At 39.4% G+C, this 21,276-nt stretch overlaps 1 protein-coding gene across 13 annotated transcripts in view; it reads right to left on the reverse strand.

Annotated features, from left to right (window-relative positions):
- The window catches only part of ZMIZ1 (zinc finger MIZ-type containing 1), a 325,404-nt gene that overhangs the window by 162,175 nt on the left and 141,953 nt on the right, over positions 1–21,276 (reverse strand). Inside the window, exon 4 of one of the 13 annotated variants that reach the window (XM_048947001.1) lies at positions 6,301–6,415. The exons of the other annotated variants lie outside the window; for them this stretch is intronic. The gene's annotated coding sequence lies outside the window, so the exon portion shown is untranslated. The remainder of the gene's footprint in view (positions 1–6,300; positions 6,416–21,276) is intronic. 13 annotated transcript variants of the gene reach the window in all.

A 21,276-nucleotide genomic window follows, 5' to 3' on the forward strand; every position in this document is an offset into this window, starting at 1 on the left:
TCCCAAGACCAGTAATTTCTGTTATGTCACCAGGGAATCCACCCCTCTTGGGGAAAATCACTCAGGGAAAGAGAAGAGGAAGAAGAAAGCATTACTTCAATTAACAGAGTCTCTAGAGAACAGAGCAACCGAACTGCTGCTATGGGACATGGACTCTAATAACTTTTGAGATCTACCATTATCCCCATCTCTTTTGATGAAATTTAAGTAAAGATTTACCCAACTTCCCAGAATGGAAGCAAGATAAATTCCAGGAGGACCAGCAAAACCCATAAGGGCTAAATATAGCTGAAGAAAAAAAGGTAGAAATTAGATGGCTGCAAATTTCTGTAGCCAGAGAAAGAGTAGTCACCTGCAGCAGAATTCTAATATTTTGCACTGCTTCTGGGATCTATTTATTTCAAATTATGACAAATTAGTGCTAGGGAGAGATGGGCTTTTATTAAAAATTACTTTTAATTGAACTAAAGATATCAGACATCTAGACACAACAAAACTATAGTTTTTGCAGTATTTTATCGTTTTTATTTTTAGACAGCTGAGATGCCTGAGAACCAATCCATAAGAATCTTGTAGAGTCCGTAGGAAACAAACTAAAAACCAACTTGGTTTCACTGAATTGCCCTGCAGACAAATGTCCAGTATTTCAAGTGCCTAACAATTCCTAAATGATAAAGAAACCTTGCTGACAGTCTGAGTAAAATGCTCCAGATTGGACATGGGAACCAAACAATTGTGTATCCCTCAAGGAAAAGGTTTCTAGTACATATAATGCAAATAATGGAATTTTATGAGGGAGTCCAGACATATTTTTGACATCTCAGCTCATTTTGAAAACAGTGTAATTTAGAAAGTAGTTCCAACTGCAGCACCTTCACTCCAACAAAGTCAACATGCAAACATGCCTACTATTTTATTATCTACAATGTCATTATTGCTTATCTTATAATGCCCATAATTCCAGTAAAGCTGAAATTCTCCTACGTGCCCAGAGCACAAAGCACTGCAGGAGCTTCATGGAGCTAAGCCTGCTGCCCTCAGGAAAGACTTTTGCTAAAACACCAGCAATTGCCCATACTGCCCCAATGCTTTCTCACTTTCTTATCACTTGGGATGACCTTTGTGTCTAGAATTTGGCTTGTGAGGAGTGCCAATGTCACATACCTACTTAATTGACAAGGAGAATTTTACACGTACCAAGCAGTAAGTTTCACTCTATCAAGAATCTTCACTAACAAACCAGTTTTCAAAACTGTGATGAATTCCATGCTAAAAGACATCATCAACCATCCACACACCTTTTGGGACGATCAGGAACTGAAGTCAGTACCAATTCTTCAGGAAGCACAGATTTCTGTTACCTCTCCCTCCCTTATGTCTCACCCTCAGATGAGCAAACCCAAAATGGCATTTGGCAGAACACAACACAGGCACTGAGCAACTATTTCAAAATCCTTTCAAGTGTTTCACTGTAGCAACTGTATAAATGCTAAACTGGGCTGCAGTGAAAACCCTGGTGAAGGCAAAGGCCAGGGATCAAAGGGTCCCTGCTGAGGAGAGGGGGGCACAGGCCGTGGCATTGCCAATGGGACCAGCTAGGCAGCGAGCCTCAGAATCCTTGCCAGCAATGGTCTTGAATGAAGCAAAGCATGAAGGCTTCCCTTCTTTATTACAGACATCGTAAACAGAAATGCGATTCCTAATGAATTATTTACAGTGCGGCCCACAAATTAAGATACCTAGACTGTCTTGTGTTTTTATACCACATCATTATTACAAGGTATCTGCCCAGAAGCTTTTTCCCATGCCTGCAGGGCAAAGCCAGCCCTGTGAACCAAGCTCCGAGCTCTCCACCCAACTATCAACCACCCAACACTTCACTTCCTCAGCTCCTTTGGCTTCTCAAGTAACACCAAGAGCTCCTGGGGGTAGATGTTATCCCCACCAAATACACACAGTGCCTGACACACAAATCACGATTCAAACCAGGGCTACAACGGGATAATTTAACATAAACAATGAGAAAGGATAAAATGAAATCTGTAATGTATGTATTACTGTGAGGTAAGGAGAAAACAGCTAATACATATTATTCTTCCTGGAAATTCTAATATACAGCCAGACTTCGAGATATAGAATTAAATTAACCTGATAAACTTACATTATACATCCAGATGACATCTAGATTAAAGTAATTTACGGCCAGATGGCATTTTCTTGCCTGCTACTCATATCTTTCTTTCCTTATTTTTTGTTTAAACGCTTATTCCAGTACAGCGCAGCATACCTAAAAAAGCTACACACTTTTATTCTCTGTTCCCAGGGGCAAAACTACGCACTCCAGGTCAACTTTGTAGCCTTCATATTTTTCTGAACCTGGCCTGATCAGATGTACTCTGGAGCTTCTTTCATTCTGATCAAACATGACGCACTGGGGACAGGCGCAGAGCTGGCAGTGCCGGCAGCAGAGCCTTCAGCAGGCTGAGTGCAACAGCTCCACGTGAACCACTGCTTTGTTTCCACGAAAAGGACATGGGCACCTCTCTGCAAGGTGCAGTATGGCTGGGGCTGTGCTCTGAATGCACCCTGACACACCATGTTCTTTCCCTGATGAGCTCATGGGGAGACTGTTGTTGTGACAGTTTCTAAACAATTACAGAGGTAAACTCCTTCCACTCAACTTCTCCCTTATTCTTTGCTCTTGAGTTTTGCCATCCTTGAGTGGCTGCAGTTCAGCACCTTTTTTTCCATTTTATTTTCTAAGAGAAGGGATCAGGTTTGCACACAGAATTTTTTTACTGCCTTCAGCAGACCTGAAAAAATTTAGGGGGATGCATGTCATCATCTAGCGATGCTGTGACTTATTTTCACTTTCAATTCCTATAAACCTACAGCTGCTGTTCAGCATCTGTAACCTCCACAACCGCTTTGTAAAGCTGAGCAACAAAATCATCGTTTTTCTGAAAAAGTAAGTGGGAAGATCCCCCACTCAAACACCTTCTGTCTGGGGAGGCAAACTACAGCTGAGGATGTCCCATCTCTTCTATCATGAGAAGCACTTCAGGCACCCTACGGCAAGGTCTCCGGGTGAGTTGCCCAAGGTGACAGCAGAGGCAATTTTGAACCTTTGGCTTAAGGACCAGGCATTGCCCTAAAACCTAATCTGTTCTTCCTTGGATATCACAAGATGAAAATCTTAAAAACGTCAATTTATGTTGTCCTGTTATTTTTTCTAGCTGATGTTAGGAATAGATATTCTCTATAAATAATTAGTACAAATTTGATACCCTTCTCGTTTATTTTCTAGTCTCTCAAGCACCATTAAAGACCATAGGTTAGTTAACTGTTGCCATCTATTCAGACCAACTCTAACAGGGCAGAACTCTTAGAACACAGTCTTCATTCCCTTCCTCTTATTTTCTGTGTATAGAAAGGATTAGTTTATATTAACTGTAACTTAAGTTTCTTTAGACCCCGGTATCAAAATGCAAGTGCTTTTAATATATCCCACCTGTTCTGGAGCTAAGAACTAATGGCCATCACACAGACTACGATGCCTTACACAGCTAACCAAAGGAAACCCCTTCCTGCCCTTCAGCAGCAAAATTCTGGGAAGCTCTGTGGCCAGCCCATGAAAATAAATTGCCAGTGCAAGATTTTTTTGAGTGAGCAACTTACATCGTGAAAACCAACCAAGTTGCTATTTATAAGCCCTTGATTAAATTAACACGCACGAATACATCCATATGCACACATGCGCAGACACGGTGGACTGTGGGAGAAAGGATCTATATATATATGAAAGCATGTAAACACTTTCTTGCAAGGTTGAACAACAAACCCTACATGTTACAGTACACAGGAGAGAAGTTTGCACAAGTGATATTTAGCAGATTTGTTTCAGAAACAGGGATTTTATTCTGCAATTTCATACATCTACATTCAGAATGTGCCTACATTTGACCTAGATTTTCCTGAATCACTCAAGGTATGAATAGAATGCACTAAACTATAAAGAGAAAATAATGAGCAATTTGATCCATTTCCTATGATATGGCCACGTCCCTAGTTGTGAGAAACTGAATGTTTAAATTAGCTCAAAATGTTATTTTAACAAAACCCACTAGGTAACTGACCAAGTGCTCCTGCACTGAGCACAACAGCACCCTTAGCATGGCCAAATCCGCCCTTCAAGCAGCGCAAAGATGGGGCGCAGAAGGGAGAGGGCTCATTGGCAAGCAAAATATCAAAGTTGGAAGGTCACATAAACTGCCAGACATGGAGACGAGATCTGTCAAAAAGACAAACTACCTACCAATTTTAACCTACTGGTTAGAGCTGTCCATGTCAGCATAATGTTAACATATATTATAACCTCAGCACAAAAAAATCTGTCTGGATAGAAGTGAACAGCAGCAAAACTCCTGCCTTTAACTCCTGTTTAGACAGGAACCTGTTCTAATAGAGGCTGAAGGAAATATTAGTTTGCTGCTTTTTTCCATCTGACACCAACATATTATTTCTACATGCGAGATGAAAAACCATTAACATGTTAAAAACGTACCTGGTTTATTCCTCTAGAGTTGCCCAATTTATGGAAGCATCTGACACAAGCTTCTCTACGTTTACACAGCAATGGATTTTCATTTTATTCTTAATCAAAAGATATTCTGAACAGTCACGTAGGTAAAAGAGAAAGATGAACATTTGACAGACAGAAAATTCCTTTTTGATATTTAAAATAATCTGCACTTTTTCCAACTGCTACAACTCAACTGTCATTATGCAATTGTTAACTAGATGTTAATGACTCTTTATTTTTAACTAATACTATCTAACATTTTTACTTATATTGTGACCCTTACCACTTTTCCAGGCCACATAGTTTTTATCACCCCAAAGTTCTGCTACTTCGCTACTTGTTGCTTTTGCCACTTCTCCCCTGGCCTTATTTGGATCTGCATTGGAGAGGCCTTTGGGAGGCCTGAGAGCATTCACTAAATTGTTAGGTGGGACTCCTCCATCAGAGAGAGCATTCAGCTAAGCTCTGGGGATACTTTCAGGGAATCCCAGTATTATCCCCTGAAGCTTATGCATGAAATGTGACATTTGAGATTAGTGAAGAAACATCTGCTCATACTGCCCAGAACAGAATGTCCAAGAACACACTAAACATCATTTTGAGACACCTCCCATACAGCCTCATTTCCTTTCTGAGCCACCAAAGCCAAATGATTACAAAAGAGAGCTGTTTCTCACTCATATATTGACCCAGTAAATGATACATGAAACTCAAATGACAAAATTCTCTGCAACGTCCATTTGCGTAGACCCCATTTTGTAGAGCATACTGTACTTCCAGGTTTTCTTTATCTTGTAGAGTAACTCAGGATACTCACTTTTACCCACCAGTTTTCTTAGTGATTAGCCTGTTGAGTAGCTGACAAATGGAGAAAAACGAAGTAAGCAAATAAAAAACAAATTTTCCTGGAGTAATAATTTTTTTTTCTCCAAATCTTTGGACTAGATAATCTCCAGAGGTCCCTTCCAACCCCTATGATTCTGTAATACCCTACTGAATTTCTTCTAAGCAGCCAATAAGCTGAATACACCCACCAATAGGTCAAGCAAGCCAAGGGTACTATGCTAAGCTCCAAATACTAACAAACCACAACCAGGACAGTTTAAAGCTAAACAACTGCTCAGTTTTAAATATGTCATCTAAGAAAAGAATGAATGAGTTAGGCTTTAAGTTTGTTTTTTCTTCAGGGAAAAGAAATAGCAAAGGTATTTAAAATTAAACAGGACATTCACAATTAATCTGGTTTTTAATTAACTTACTCTGCTGCTGTAAGTGATTCTGCATTTACTCTCATTCTTTTGAAAATTCCAAAGTGCTACTTCTGACCCGTGATTTACTGTTGCCGTACATCTTTATAAGCAGTACTTTAGTTTAAGTGGCAGTTGCATATTAATTACTAAGTTAATTATGTGCTATGTAATCATGCTGTAATTCATTAGTTTACTCCGCAGTGCAAAAGGAAAACGCTAAATGGAAGACCTGATGCAGGGTATTTTAGTAATTTACATTTTCACATCAAATATTCAAAATATTAACCAGAAAACATTGTTTGCATTTAAGAGTGCCTACAAAAATGCTGAGCGTGGTTCTAACAATTATCCATAAACTTTTCTTGCTTAAAAGGGTAGTATAAACTGTAGCAGGTTAAAATATTTTTTATAAAATCAAGCATGCATTCTACTGTTCCTCAGACCAGGCCAAATACCAGAAACACTGACCTATTTCAAGTATCCCGATCTGATAATTCTTTGACACGGCCCTTTCTCAAAGGGCAACAGGTGTTCTCTGCTTTCTGAAACTGGGTTCCTTAAAGATTTTCCAGCCTGAAGCCACCTAGTAAAACAAGCCACAAACAAAGACATAGGCTTCAGGTTTTTATGATTCTTAATTACTGACACTTTGCATAAAGCACCTATAATTGGATAATTTACTACTGGTTTCTGTCCAAAAATTTACAGGAACGTGCGTGCAATTCCTGTTTGCACAGGTCTCAAAATAAGTCTGTTACTGCAGATCTGTGTTTCCCAACAGAAGTATTGAGCACAAATGTAAATATTTAAGATAATGATTTTTGGTGAAAAATGAACTAGACACAATGCCATAAAGCTGCCTCCCTGTCCCATGTTTAATTATCCCTGGAACCATCCAGCTTTCTCTGATCAATGGAAATACAAAACCTAATTTTTACAAAGGTGATCTTAGTCATGAAGAATTGCTTTTCAGCTTTCAAGCTCCCCCTCACAAAGTAATTCCAACATTTACTGTTCTTCATCAAGAACTGACATTTTTAAACTCTGGTTATTCACAAGTTCTGGTCTTCTTTTTGTTTTCCCTTCCATTAGCTATCACCGTGATGCAAAATAATGCTCTTTGTGTGGCATTTAGCAGTCAACATTTCCTAAAGCCAACACCATAAAAACCCACAATAAAAAAATGCAATTTAAAAAAAAAAAACAAAAAACTTAAAATTACAGATAGAAATGTTACTATGCAAAGGGTCTGCATTATGTCAGTGAACGCTGGTTCCAAGCTATCTTACAAAAGGCTACTTTAATATTGGTATCTGCAAAATGAAGACATGCCTTGAATAGAGTTGTTAACCATGTTTTGACTGCACAATCTTATATCAGGACAGAGACTGCATCAAAAAGCCATGAGTTTGTAGTGCTCCTCAAATTGCCTTGGGTTGTGGAAGTAATTTGGGAAAAACAGAGAATATGTATTTGGTGCGAGTATTATGACAGTCAGACTACTAAAAGCATTTCACTCCTTACAGTCTTAAAGCTTTGTTGATAAAACACTGTGGACCTTAAAATATAAATGTAATGCACACTGAGTAATCAAAGTTCCAGGGAAAAATTGAATTAATGATATGGTACAACTGAAAATTTTAAAATACCCAAATGGTGTAACTGCTTCATGCTAATGCATTTTGAGCACTATATATAATGATGCAAGGTTTGAGCGTGTTACTTAAAACCTTTTTAGAACTGCAATTAAAGAAAATGGACATGCAACAGTGTTTTGTTTTGGGTTTTTTTTTTTTCCCCAAACCAAACTGGAAATGTACGCAAAAATCTTTACGAGCTCCATAGACACAGCTGTAAATAAACAGTTCTCTTTCCTTGAGCATCCTGGTCATGGATTTTGCATTGAGAAATGTAGTTAGAAATTAATTTCAGGCTCTACTAGAAAAAGGAAACAATAAATATTTTGAACAATATAAAAGGAAAAAGACAAATCAGAGCAGAAAGTAGTTTTACTTTTAAGGTTATATACATGTACTGCAACAGCTAAGAAAAATGAAAGCATTTGCTCCTCCTTCAGAAACAGCCAGAAGACATTTACCTTTCTATGTAAGGGTAGGGTTTGTTGAGCTGTGTAATTCATTTAATTCTAGAGGGACTAGGTTGTAGATCATACGGATTTACTATCATCTTTGGCTGCTTCTATTTTGGAACAGGTATCTCATCCATGTAATGTTGTGGAATAGATCTCTATTTATTTTATCGTTTTATAGAATCCCAGAGCACCTATTAAAAACATATGAGGATATATCCAAATTCTACAACAATTAAAATAAAATTCAAATCTCAAATTCTCCTTGGCAATTTTGTCCAGAGTAGAAAGCACTAATCTTCCATTTCTGTATGGTGGTATAAAACACATATTTTAAGTACAAGGAAAGCTTTTTAAAATATATTATGAGAATTAATTTCATTTTAACAGAGTTTGTTTGATACATCCTTTTAGGTTCAGATTTTTGCAAAGAAAAAAACAGCACTAAAAACATCACACCATACAAGAAATTGTTGGTTTGGTTAGTGATTTTTCTCCTGCAATAGCAAAAGGACCTAAAAAGACTATCTAACAGAGGGGCTTTCATCCAGCTAATCATCCATGCTCCTTCAGGAGACAGTGGAGAAATGTACTTCCAGAGAGCAATTTGTCCCTTGCTACGATAGACGTCAAAAACAGGTGGGACAAACTGTTCTCTGGGGATACCTATTTCTGTCCATTGATTACAGAGCAAGCCTAGGTCAGCTCCTAACAAACTGGAGTCTTCACTGACTTGGAAGAAGACAGACTCTTTACAGTATATCATTTTTTAAAACAAAACTTTGTTTCCTTGGTGCTTTTGTAGAACGTATGTTAATGGTATAAAGCACATTACCTTTAATCCTACCCAAATTAAAATCACATGAAAAAAAAAAAAAACCCCAACAAAAAAGTGTCCTTAAATTCCTGATATTCCTTGATTACTCATAAAAAAAAAGTAATGTAGCTTTTTTAATACAAGACCCACATATTGTCAACTGTAGGTAAATGTTATTGTTAATTCTACTTTCTCCTTAGTAAAATGTAAGTACTCATTTCCAAGAATAACTGAAAATAAGCACGTTGAGGAAATCTTTACAAGGCTTGAGTTTTGTAAGACACGTATTTTACGCAATATATCCAGGGATTTATGTAATCCTCTCTCTACGCTCACATACAAACATGCACAAAAACACAGCTTTCATACATAAGAAAATAGAAAGAGTTTATCATTAATTTGGAGCCACGGGACCTAAGTTGCTGTATTCAACTCCACCATTCCTCCCATGTAAGTCTGGGCAACCCTTACCAGTCTTCCTACATACTTGTTTAGTAGCAGCAAAACAGGGATAACGTTCTTTCCTGGGGTGTTATACACAAATATTACGAACTGATCCAATCACACAGGTAACATAAAGGTACCTATATGATATATTGCGATACTTGTGCTCTCTTTAAACACATATCACTTAGGCAAACACAAAGCCAAATTACGAAAGTTCAGTTACATGGATAGCCTGAAAGAAAACAAGCCTACAAGTCCAGAACCTTTAATTGTTAAAAAAAATTACAGGAGTCCGCCATTACTTAGGCTCTCTGTCCTTATCAGAGAGTTTATTCTAGTGCAAATTTTTAAAGAGCGCACAAAGAACATTTCACTGGGCAAGACCATTAGCACATTCCTCTTGGCCCTGGTATAGCCTTAATAGGAGAGTGCTGCTGATTTACAACTTTGAAAGAAAACAGAATTGCAAATCTCTCCCACGCATCTTCCTTATCACCCTTCCAGGGACACGCAGGCATGTAATGAATTCCCGGGAACAGACAGGCCGCCACCTCTGCTCACCTCTCCGAGCACAATGCCTGTGCCCCTAATTTGCTGCCGGATGGTTGCCTGGCCGGCCTCCTGCTTTCTGCTCAGCGGATCACAGCCTGCACAGAGGCAGCCTGTCATACACCAACTGCTGGTTACAAAGCAGTCTGCAGCTCTGTACTGATTACCAACCACTGGGCAATCAAGATGATGCACTGTTTTGCCTAATTATTGACATCTGGGTGAGCCATGTTGTTAAACAAAAAAGGCTTCATTGTTTAGCAGTTCCTAGCAAGTCTGAAATCTCAAGATTTGCTCCCAAAGAGTCATGTATCCATGAACAGCATTCAAAACCCACTGTTACTCCTCGATCACAACCTTAAGACAAGTGCAAAGCTGGGTCTGCTCTTTTCAGAATTCAGCAGCTTGGTTCTTGCTTTACACTAAACTCCTCACCCAACATTATTTCTACCCATTAACAACAACTCTGGCTTACTGCTGTGGTCACTCAGCTGAGTGCAACCACTGGGAAGGAAATGGGAAGGCCAAGTCCTTGCTCAGTGCAGCGTAACAGCTCAGACAGCACGTGGTATGAGTAGTCAGCAAAGAATTCCTCACCAGTTCCCTTATAGACATCTAGGTATAAATAGAGTTTGTAACCCCAGTCAGATCTCAATTTTTTGGAAGCACAATGAATCATGAAGTACTTTATACAAGCCCACCAGAACAGAACTTACACTTACAATGGCAGTCCCTCAAGGTTCAACTCTCTTCCTCCCATGAAAGCACTCTTAAGACTTCCCTCCTTGGTGCACAGGTCTCTTCTCAAGGCCCACTGGTCTCCTCACTCCCGCTAGGTCTCAGGGCCCCTCAGTAAGTGTGCCCCAGCTCCAGCATGGACAACAAAGATCATCAGAGAGTCCTTTAATGTTAAAACCAGGAGTGCCCTCTAGTGAGACTGCAAAGAGCACATGTATTGCTAGCACAGCAGCTAGCTAGCATCCTTTTGGCTCCATAGGTGGTCTGCGCTGCTGGCGCACGTGGTCCTCAGGATGCACCATGTAGTATGGGTTGGTGAGAGCAGGCTGTAGGGTTTGCGCAGCAGCACCTGCAGCCAGCACGTCACGTACGCAGCACAGACCCATGCAGGGGCTACTTGCTCAGTAGCGGGAAAACCTCGGCTCAGGCAAAGCATTAGTTAACATGAGAAAGAGCTTAAACACAGACATCAAACAAACTCATATAACAGTATTTGCCCTCTTATTACGTGCTTTTAAATGCTCACCTCTCATCTTTCAACCTACTTTATTCTGTTGTCCATATTTATAAGACTGAAACTACTAAACCTGGAAATGAAAACTAAATGAGCAGATCCAGACACCACCTAAGCAGATAAATGCGGCGCGCATGATCAGATAGGTAGATTGAGAAATCCCATGTCCTGTTGTTGCAGACAGAAATAAAACTGCTGATCCATCAGTTACAAACTTAAAGCAATTGTGAACCTTGCAGTGTCTGGTAGCAGTGCTTGCAGCATAAGCCTCAGGGTATGTTCTGTAACTTATCATGGACCTTTTTTTGACAGCTCATGCTGCCAGTTCTTTGTAGGTCTAAATAACCTGCATATCCATATTTGATAGTTAAATCTAAATAGAAACATATCCTTACTGTAGGAGTCATGGACTAGTAACTTTTTTTTTTGTTAACCTGAGATTTTCAAGAATTGGAAAAACAGTCTTCCGGGCCTTCAAAAATATGCAGAATTCTAAGAACACTAAAGGAATAGAGCAAATTATGTATTAAAGAACACAGATAGTGAAAATAGCATCAGAGTGCTGGATGCTTAGCACACTAAATTTAAAGAGACCAACAGGTAAGAGAACAGTGCTGAAGCTGCCCTATTGCAATGCAGCTCAGCAAGTCAGAGAGCACACAAAAAAAAGAGAATCCAGACTCAGAGTTGGCTGCTTTATAGTAAAAATCATCTCTCAGGAAATGGCTCAGTAATTATGGAAATAAAAATAGTAAAGCTTTCCTCTTGTACTAGGACAGCAAGAGTATGAAGAGTCCATAAAACAGTGTGTGCATGTGTGCGCAGCTGTGTTCTACAGCAGGAAAATTCAAAATTGTTCCTAAGACAGGATCCTGGAGTGTATTTTCATTAATAGTTTTTGTTAACATAAGACACTCGTATAAGCAAGATGATGCTTGCATAAAGAGTTATCAATATTAATTATAATACTTAACAAAAGAAAGAACAGATGAAGGAAAAATGTTTCTTTTGCATATTTGTAAAGTGTTTGACTTTACACACATCCTAGGTGAGGTATCACAACTAAACCTAAATTTGATGGCTTATATTCTTAATAGGATACAGTGGCCTTCACCTTTTTAGGTTGAGAGTTCAAATGCAAGCCCAATCAGTGGTGTCCAAATGTTGCCACCATCTGCCTGCTTAGTGACCTAGATGAGAAGAGAAAGGTTGTTTGGCTCAGTCCCTTTGTTAACAGGCAGGTGTCTCCAAGACAGAAACAACCATCGCGAGTGTCACTAACTGGAACTTGAGTCAGGGAGGTCAAGAACTGAATAGGCATAAAAACTGAATTAATAGATTGAGAGTCCCTCTAGATAAGGGTCAAGGCAGCTGTGTGCTTGCTGTCTAGATAAAGAGCATTTCAGTCTGCAGTCACACGCCTACCATTGAACCAAATTAATTTTTAAATGGAAACAAAATTTAATAAAAAGATTTCCAATTTGATTTAAATTTAGCTATTAGCCAGGTTCCCATTTTCTTAGCATCAGCAGGAGATGCACAGCAGTGCATGCACATCTGGGGCTTATCCAACTGCACTGCTAAATACAGCAGCCTCCCTCCTCCCTCGCAGTCAGAGGTGTTTGGTTCAACCAGCTGGAACAGCAGAGGACAGAGCAGGCACGGCCACAGCCACACCATGGCTGTTACTCACAGTGCAAATGGCCTTCAAGCAAGGGCCACAAAAAGTCACTGATGCACCTGTGCTCTTCAACGTTGAGAGTAAAAGCTGGAACAGCGCACAGGGTTTTACAGATACTATCATAAAGGAAAAGTAATACTTTTCATTTCTTTTCTTTTTTTCCTTTTCCTCTTCTCTTAATTTTCCTTTCAGAATTTGGCATTTGCAGACAAAGTGTTGCTAGGGCTATCTCAGCTAAATCTTCCATGTTTGATATTCTTAGCTTTTATTCCACTGACTGTTTTTAATTCCTTCGTGCATACTTGAAAAGTTGAAGGAACTGTCCACTTGTATTTCTAGCAGTATTACAAAATGTTAAGACTTCACAGGCATAGTCCAAAATATTTTTCTTTCCACTACTTTTTTTTTTTTTTTTTTTTTTTTTTTTTGACACTGAAATGAGATAATTACTTTGTTTTGATTCTCAAACTGTTGTGCTGGAGTCAACAGCTTAGCAGGAAGATATCAGATGCCTAAAGAAGATAGCTGGAAGCATCAGCTTTGAAGAATTCTAGACAGATAGTAACTTGGTTTTTCCTGCCAGTGGAGTTAAACTGGGCTCTATGCACTTCAGTGCATGTGTGCACATATGTATCATTGGGAACATTAACATGAATATGAGTTTCTTTCAAAGCAGAGGAGCTTACTCAGACTTGCCCAACAATTCCCCTATTACAACTGTCATGAAGCTGTGCTTTACGCAAATCAGGTATTTCTCCTTGTCAGGGGATACAACAGCAGCTTGCAACACCACTTTGGGGAACATGAGAATGCTCTCTTCTACCCTGCAACTCCCAGTGTTTCTCACTGCTATCTTACTTGGAGCATGCTTTTGGATGCTTGCCATAAATCATAAATATGGATATTATTTCATATGAATATTTAAACAAAAAAGCCAAACAAAAAATCACGAAGTTGATTTAAAGAAAAAAAAATAAAGCAATAAAAGGATGTAGGAACTGATTTTTTTGTTAGCTTCTTCACAAAGTTGCAGCTTATATAATTCTCACCTCAACCTGATACACACCCATCTATAAGGCACGTAAACTATATTTTCTTAAATAGAAAGAAAACAAATTTCACTCCTAATGTTTTTTCATCACACTTGAAGGCAGTAGCGTAATTCTTGACTAAAAATTTCCTTCATAGCATGCATATATATAAAAGTCCATCAGGGAGGTGATGGTATAGGTCAAAATACTAAGCCAGAATAAGTCTCAGTAAATTTGAAAATTATTTTAGACAGGTAGCTTTTATCTCTGGTTATGATTTACATTCCAAAGAAGACAGAGAAGTAGCAGCAATAGGCAACATCTCATTTTTATAGTCTCCAAGATGAAATGGGTCATTTCAACAAAATGAACATTTTTTCTATTCGTTGCTTGTCCAAATAATTAATAGGTCAACTGTTGAAATATCAACTATGTCCAAGCCATGGCTTCCTATTTCAATACTTTTGTTTTCTCTTACTGAAAAGCTTCCTTTCCATTAGAAAGGAATCCCTATTTCTTCACCCTTCATTTTCCATAATGCAATCCACATGCCTAGTGTCTTACTAACTCTTAATTATTTACATTCACTGAAATTGAACAGATATACAAAAAGATATAATATAACCCTGGAGAAACACCTTTTTTTCCTCGTTTATCCAGATGATCCCTCAGGGAATAGAAACAGTCTGGCATTTCAAGACTGTCCAAATCCACTTGACCAGAAACTTTCTGAAGTCTCCTATGCTCTACACAAAAAGACAAATCCAGAGGTGATCAATGAAATAAAACCTCCAATGTCTATAAGTTGAGTCATGACGTGGTTGCTTGGTTCTGCAGAAAGGTGGTTTTAACGATCCAGCTTATTCCTTCCTTTTGCACGTTGCTGGGTTCAGACAAAGCTGGCTGTTCTGAAGAGATGGAAACAACTGCTTTCTGTTTCAACCAGACAATGTTAATAATGTTTTATCAGAATCAGCTTTCTTCAGAAAGAGCTGCTTTTGTTGCACTCCTCCTGAGTATGCTTGGAACTGTGCGCACTGAAACCTAACATGGAACCTCCTGAAGCAGTAAGGCAATCAAAAGAGGCAGGACAGCACTGCAGTAAGGAAATCGAAGTGATCTTATTGCTACATTTTGGATTGTTTCACTTGCTGTGCCTCTTAGAACGTGCACTTAAGGACATACTTAGCATGCCCTGATAAAAAGAATAGTACCCCACAGCCTTCATCCTCCAGGTCACATTTAGTAAAAGGAGAAGCAGCTTTTAACATTGAGAACTATTCAAAGTTAACTATTATTTTTACTACTCTTACTGCTAGTTAACCCAAAACATTTAACATTCTAAAATCTAGAAACAGTATTTTCCTGCTAACGTACAAATAAGTAGACTACTCAAGAGTTTCACAGTTCTTATCTTGTCAAGTAATTTTTCAGTGAAGCTACTGAATTACAAACTCCACATCTATCCAAGACACCACATTTAAAAATGAAGTATGTGCCTAATGACTGCTTCTGAGGCACAGATCCACCATCTTACTCAGCTGCCCAATCTAAAGTACTGTTTCTTTGTACTCTCCTTCTGTATTAGACGAGGCTTAAGCACAGTGATGTACTAACACCAGAAACAGCAGAAAGCTTCAACCACTGAAAGCACCATACTCTGAGCCCTAATGGTTATCTGACAGAGGGTGAGGAAAGCTTTGGAAGAAGTAAGCCCTGTGCTACTACTGAGGAGCACATTTCCAGTTTTCAATCTTGCCACATGCAACAGCATAGGGTAGTCCACAGCTGGCTTGTATCTTTCACCTACCTTTCGTTAAAGAAATTATGTCTCCCAGTATGCACAAATTTAATATAAATCTACTCTCTTTTAGTTTAAAAGAATTACTGCTTCTCCGACTACTACAGATCCAGGTAAACAGTCTCCCTCCAGCTTTCTTGTTGGGCTCCCTTTAGGTACTGGAAGGCCAAGGATACCCAGAACAGTTATTCTGGAAGTGACTGAATAATATCTAATCCTGGTTCCAACAACAGACTGAATCAGAACCCTGTATCTGCCAACTCTTGTGGGCTCAAACACATATCTTGCAGCTGAAACCTGTTAATAACACACACACACATTTAAAACCAGCTTTTTCCAAATTACTGTTAATTCCTTGGAAGTAGGTGAGAAACACACTGTTAACCACAGGGCTAAGTAAAATAAAGACAGGAATATCTTCTTTACATCAAATCTATCCAGATTTCTCAGAAAACACACATGGAAATATATATCCCAACAGCCTACTGTCAGTTCTGTAAGCTTCCCACGAGGAAGAACGTTCATCAGACTTGTAATTGATAATACTGTGAAGACAAACCAAATCTTGTTCTGTCTGTAATGCCTCCACAGATGGCCATGAATCACCTTCCATGGCATAAAGTAAAACAAGAGGGGATCCACAGTCTCAGCGCGTGCTTTCATAGAATAATATCATCATCATATGCAACAAGAAAACAAAAACCTTAGTTTGTGCTTGCCTTTTGTCAACTTTCACAAACAAAAGCAGAAACAAAGGTATTTCAGCAATGTACCTTCAGAACAATCAGAACAACACTATAGAAGGCCACAGCTGACAATTCTGCACTAAACTCTATTACAAAGTTGAGGAATTATTGCTATCTACAGTGTAGATACAAATTTGTTAATTTCAATGTTTTATTAGGAGGAAGACAATAAATGGAACTCACGTGGAAGCTTAGATTTGCATACATATATATAAACTTGTGGTTTTTCTGAACCTAACTACCATCTTGGCTTTGCAATGCTCGCATTCTCTGTTATTCATCATTTGTGTTAGATGTTGTCGCCTTCTGCTTTTCACATTAAGCAAATCTTTGTTTCTATGTTATGAAGAGAGGCTAGATCTTTGATTCATACTACTCCTTACTTTATATTCCTCCCATGCTCCGACTTACTTGTCTTCTAAAACACAGTACTTTGATCCTTAATTTCTCTTCATTCTTCCAACAACTTTGTTGCTGGGAGTCAAATCTTGTATTTCCTGTCTATTCGTAACCAACTAGAAAGTTAGTTGCCACTCAAGGTCAGGTGAACTCCATTTCATTTAATAGTATCTTCAGCATTATTCTCTGAGTGTTTCCTCAGTTTGATTAATATCAATTCTATATGAACCATATTCTTGTATTCAAGTATTTCTTCCTATCCTGGAAAAAAAAGTATATAACCAGTATATTTCTGACAAATTCACTCTGTTACACTATTCATGTTTTTCAATAGTAACTTAAACACAGACAATGTCTTTGTGAAAAGCCGGAAACTCCGTGGTATTACGGGTGATACATACTGCTAGTCTTACATCACTGTCAGGACTTTCCTTGACATTTGTAACTGATCACTAATTGTTATAACCCTTCCTTCACTTATACAGAGTATAAAAATATGGTAGGGAAGAGAGTTGAAATTTGACAGATTCTGTCTTTGAGACAAGCTTCCCAGCTAACGATTTCTCTATTATTAGCAAGGGGGCTGATCTGTCTCACAAGGGCACCTTGACTCCAACTCCCCAGCTGGCACAGCAAGCAGTTTGCATTACTGAACAGACTAATTCAGCTAGACAGTAGCAACTTGTGCATCTTATTTATTGTTATTACTTTTTCTTGAGCTACCCAACACTGAAAAAACAGTAAGTAGCAGAATTGGCACAGTATGTCCCAGAGGGACCCAGTGATCAGCTGAGCACTTGGGATAACCTCCCATCTGGAGCGGTCACTAAGTGAAAAGATGACCCAGCCTCCCATATTATCTAACTCATTGTGAACCCAGCTCCTGCTCTTTTATCCCACTGTGGCGCTGGCCATGCTGCTCATTTGCTATGCAACCTGCACACGTGACAGCTTTTGTCAAATCCACGAGGGGCCCAGCAGAGCCCCCTCATCACACTGCCGCTTTCACAAGCAGTGCCACAGCGTGCCGCTCGGCCCGCTCTGCTCAGCTCCGTGCTTCTGCTCTGCACGTTTCCACACGTTAGACAACACTGAGATCAGAAACAGCACTTTTGTCATAAAATCATTATTTAAAATTTTGTGTAGGACTAAGGAGGAAGAAAATACAGACAGAGAAGACAAACACACATACACCTGTCTCATCCCTAATTCAAGACAATCATTTCACAGTCAGTTTCTTGGCATTTTATGTGAATATATATTCAGTCTAAGCAAGTTTTATGTTGAATATGTCAACCATTTCATACATAAAACTACTTATCACAGTTCTCCAAGAGCATCAAAATGGTGAAACAATAAATCTTGGGGAGGGCTCCTGACCAACTCCAGGGGCTGCTCAGCAGCCTGCAGAGGCTGAGGAGCGCAGATCAGGCACGTGGGACACACAAGATGCTTTTCCCTGCTTCACAACGCCTGGCTCTGGCACAGGCACTTGGCGGCCACAGTTGGGGTGCGGGTTGGGCCCCTGCCCTGCCCACCAGCACTGCTCTGCACGCCTAGGGCCTTGCTGCTGGGCTCACAAAGGCTGTGTGCAGCCTCTGCCCCTGCTTACATCAGTTTGTAGGCAAACTGTGCTTTGGTCCTTCGACCGCTTGAAAATCTTTACCTTAAGAATAATCTCTAATGCTATACCATCGGGCATAAAAGTTTAAGATTATGATAATTTTCTGTTATTATTCTACAGCCAGGTCTGATACTTTCTTATCTGCATTTCTTTTGCTAAAGACATTTGCTGATCTTAAAACCTGGCTTGAATGAATAGCAATTGTTCCCTTCTGGTTTTGAAGGTACTTTGTTTGTCTACCCCATTCACTGGCCTGAAATCAGCAAGGCCTCAGATGGCTGTTGCTATGGTAACTCTGTTCATTCAACACTGGCATATAATGAAGACAATGTGTTTTCCATTTAGATGAGTTTTAGAGAAAAAGAGAGAAGACTCCTGCTTAACAGTCCCTGAGAATGCCAGGGTAATATAATCAGGGTTTCTGTAGTACCAGTAAAACCACGACGTGCAACTAAGAGAGGGAAGAAAAAGTTGCACTGATATTTCACCATAATTACAGCAGTGGGCAAATTAATCAACAGCGCGACTGCATTTCTTTACTCTTTAAAGCCTTCTCCGCTGAGATTAATTCAGCTATAAATGCTTTGCTCATACTTTTCCTAGTGAAGCAGCGCTTTGGACACTACCAAGCTGCTAATAAGACACCTCTGAGCATCTCCCTCTCCCCCCGCTTCCCGAGGCAGTGGGGGGATTTTGCTCATACAGTTAAGGCGCATGGGGATGTGCTGTTTTTAACACGAGTTTCAGGGCTGCTGACAAGCAGCATTACCAACACAACTGTTTTCTCTGTGTTCCTCCATCCTCTCAGCCCCAACTAGACCCGCCGTGCAGTGGGTCCCTCTGCAGGGAGACTGCAGGTTGGAGCTGCCTGTAGACAGCAATCCCCAAAAGGAACAGGGTTATTGAAGAGAGAACTCTTCCAACGTACAGAGAATTTATTTTTCATGAGTACACTGTAAGTTTTTCTACCTGCCTCAGTTTTGTTAGCAATGAGTGCAACCAAGCATGTGTCATGAGAGAGAAAGCAGAAAGGGCCCTGCTCACAGTGAGGGACGTGCAAGCAAAGGCTGTGCATTCTGTTCACTGGGGCTTGCACTGCAATCACTGCCACTACCAAAGCCTGCTACTGAATGGTGCATTTTAAAGACAAGCTTACAAACAGACTCATTTCCAAAAGACACCTACAACTCCTTTGATGCCTGCAGCACAGCCATTCCTCTCTATCCCTTTCTCCTCCCTTTTCCCTCGCTAACCTAACAAGCCCTTTCTAACTTTTTATCTGGTTCCCATGTGGGCTCCACTCAGAAAAAGAAAACAGGGATTTGAGATCCCCAGCAATAACAACAAAAAGGAAAATGGAAACTAGCCTTTATAAGTTCTCCTATTTGCAGTGGAAACAGTGACTTGAAAAGGTTTCTCTTTTCCACTGTTTTTGCAGAGCAGCAGGGAGCAAACACTTCCTGAAGGGAAAGCCAGTTTTCCAGATTCAAATGAAGTCCAACGTTTTAAAACTCTTCAAACAGGAAACACCATGTTTTCAGATCACATGTCCTTCATTTAATCAAGTTATCTCCTTCTCGTTTCCCTCCTTGGAAGCATGTGGTTTTAGAAGTAATTTTTTTTTATTATTTTTTTTTTATTATTTTTTTTAATTAATTTTTTTTTAATTTAGGAATCACGTTTATGTTTTTGTGTTGTTGTTGGTTTTTTTTTTTTTAATGGCAAAAAAAAACAACCAAACAACAACAACAAAAAATAACCAACTGAAAAATACCAAGCAGGAGTAAGGATACAAAGCCTGTGCTTTTCTACCTCAAAATATTTTTCTATGGCAAAGTCAACGTTTATTATAGGAGTATATAGGAGTATAGTATACTCCTATGTAGGAGTATAGGAAATGGTCCATGTTAGTTCACAGGCAGCTTTCTTTGCACACAGAAGGATTGAGAAGGATTGTGGATCATTAAGTCAAGAAATCCTGGATGTTCCAGTGATTTCAATCCTTATATAAAAGCAAGTTGTGAAATTGTGTACATTCACTGCAACACATAAACAGCCACAGGATTTTGAGTAGCTGTGTCATCCAGTTGCTTAATTTCTGAGAAAAAAAGCATAATATCCTCCACAGATACACACAGTAAGATGTCCGAGATTTCTAATTATTTCCCAAGCATAAGGTTAATGCAGGTGGAGCCAAATAATATTTCTCTCATTTAAGTGAGCTGGACTTTGATGGTTTATAAAAATTGGTGACTACATATACATTTTATAACACTATCTCAGGAGTAGGATGCATGTCAAGATCTGTGTTTGTTCCTTCACACTTCTATTGCTGGAGAAAGCAGTCATGTTTATGTCTGTCAGATCTTTTCTAGCTCTTCACTTGTGCTGACAGCCTACAGCCTTGTTTCAGCTCCTATGAAGCTTAAAACCTGCAGCTGCACTAGCTGGCGTGCCTTTTCTCGTCCCTCCCTCCACCTCTTATCTCCCCCCTTTCTCTCCTCATCTTTATTTCAAACTTTTTTTTCCGGCCTAGATCAAAAGCATATAGTCACCAAACCTTACCGGGCTCCAAGAAGAGACAAAGACTGAATTTTAAGGGATAACTACAAATATGTTACACATGCACTCACATACGCACACACACTTTCTTCTCATTTCAAAAAAAAACAACCACCAGCCCCCTCTTCTGAAGACTGGCTATTTCAGCCATCTCAGTTATTGTCAGAATCCCCCAAGCCAGCCATCATTTATGCAAGAAAGACAGCAATATAAATCAAGGCAACCCCAGAGTATTTGAATGTACATTCATTGTCACTTCAGACCTTGAGATGTAGCATTTTGGCTGCTGCCAGCTAAGTCAAGATTCAAGGCTATGATTCCCTGGGTAAAGTGACAGACAAACCCATTTTGTAGTGTCAGACCAGTGGAAGGGTAGGCTTGCTTAAATCTAGTAATGCGAGTTTCTTACAGTATTTTTAAGAAATAGCATTCATTTGTATAGAAAA

Source organism: Lagopus muta, chromosome 5 (assembly GCF_023343835.1).
Source record: "Lagopus muta isolate bLagMut1 chromosome 5, bLagMut1 primary, whole genome shotgun sequence".
NCBI lineage: Eukaryota > Metazoa > Chordata > Aves > Galliformes > Phasianidae > Lagopus > Lagopus muta.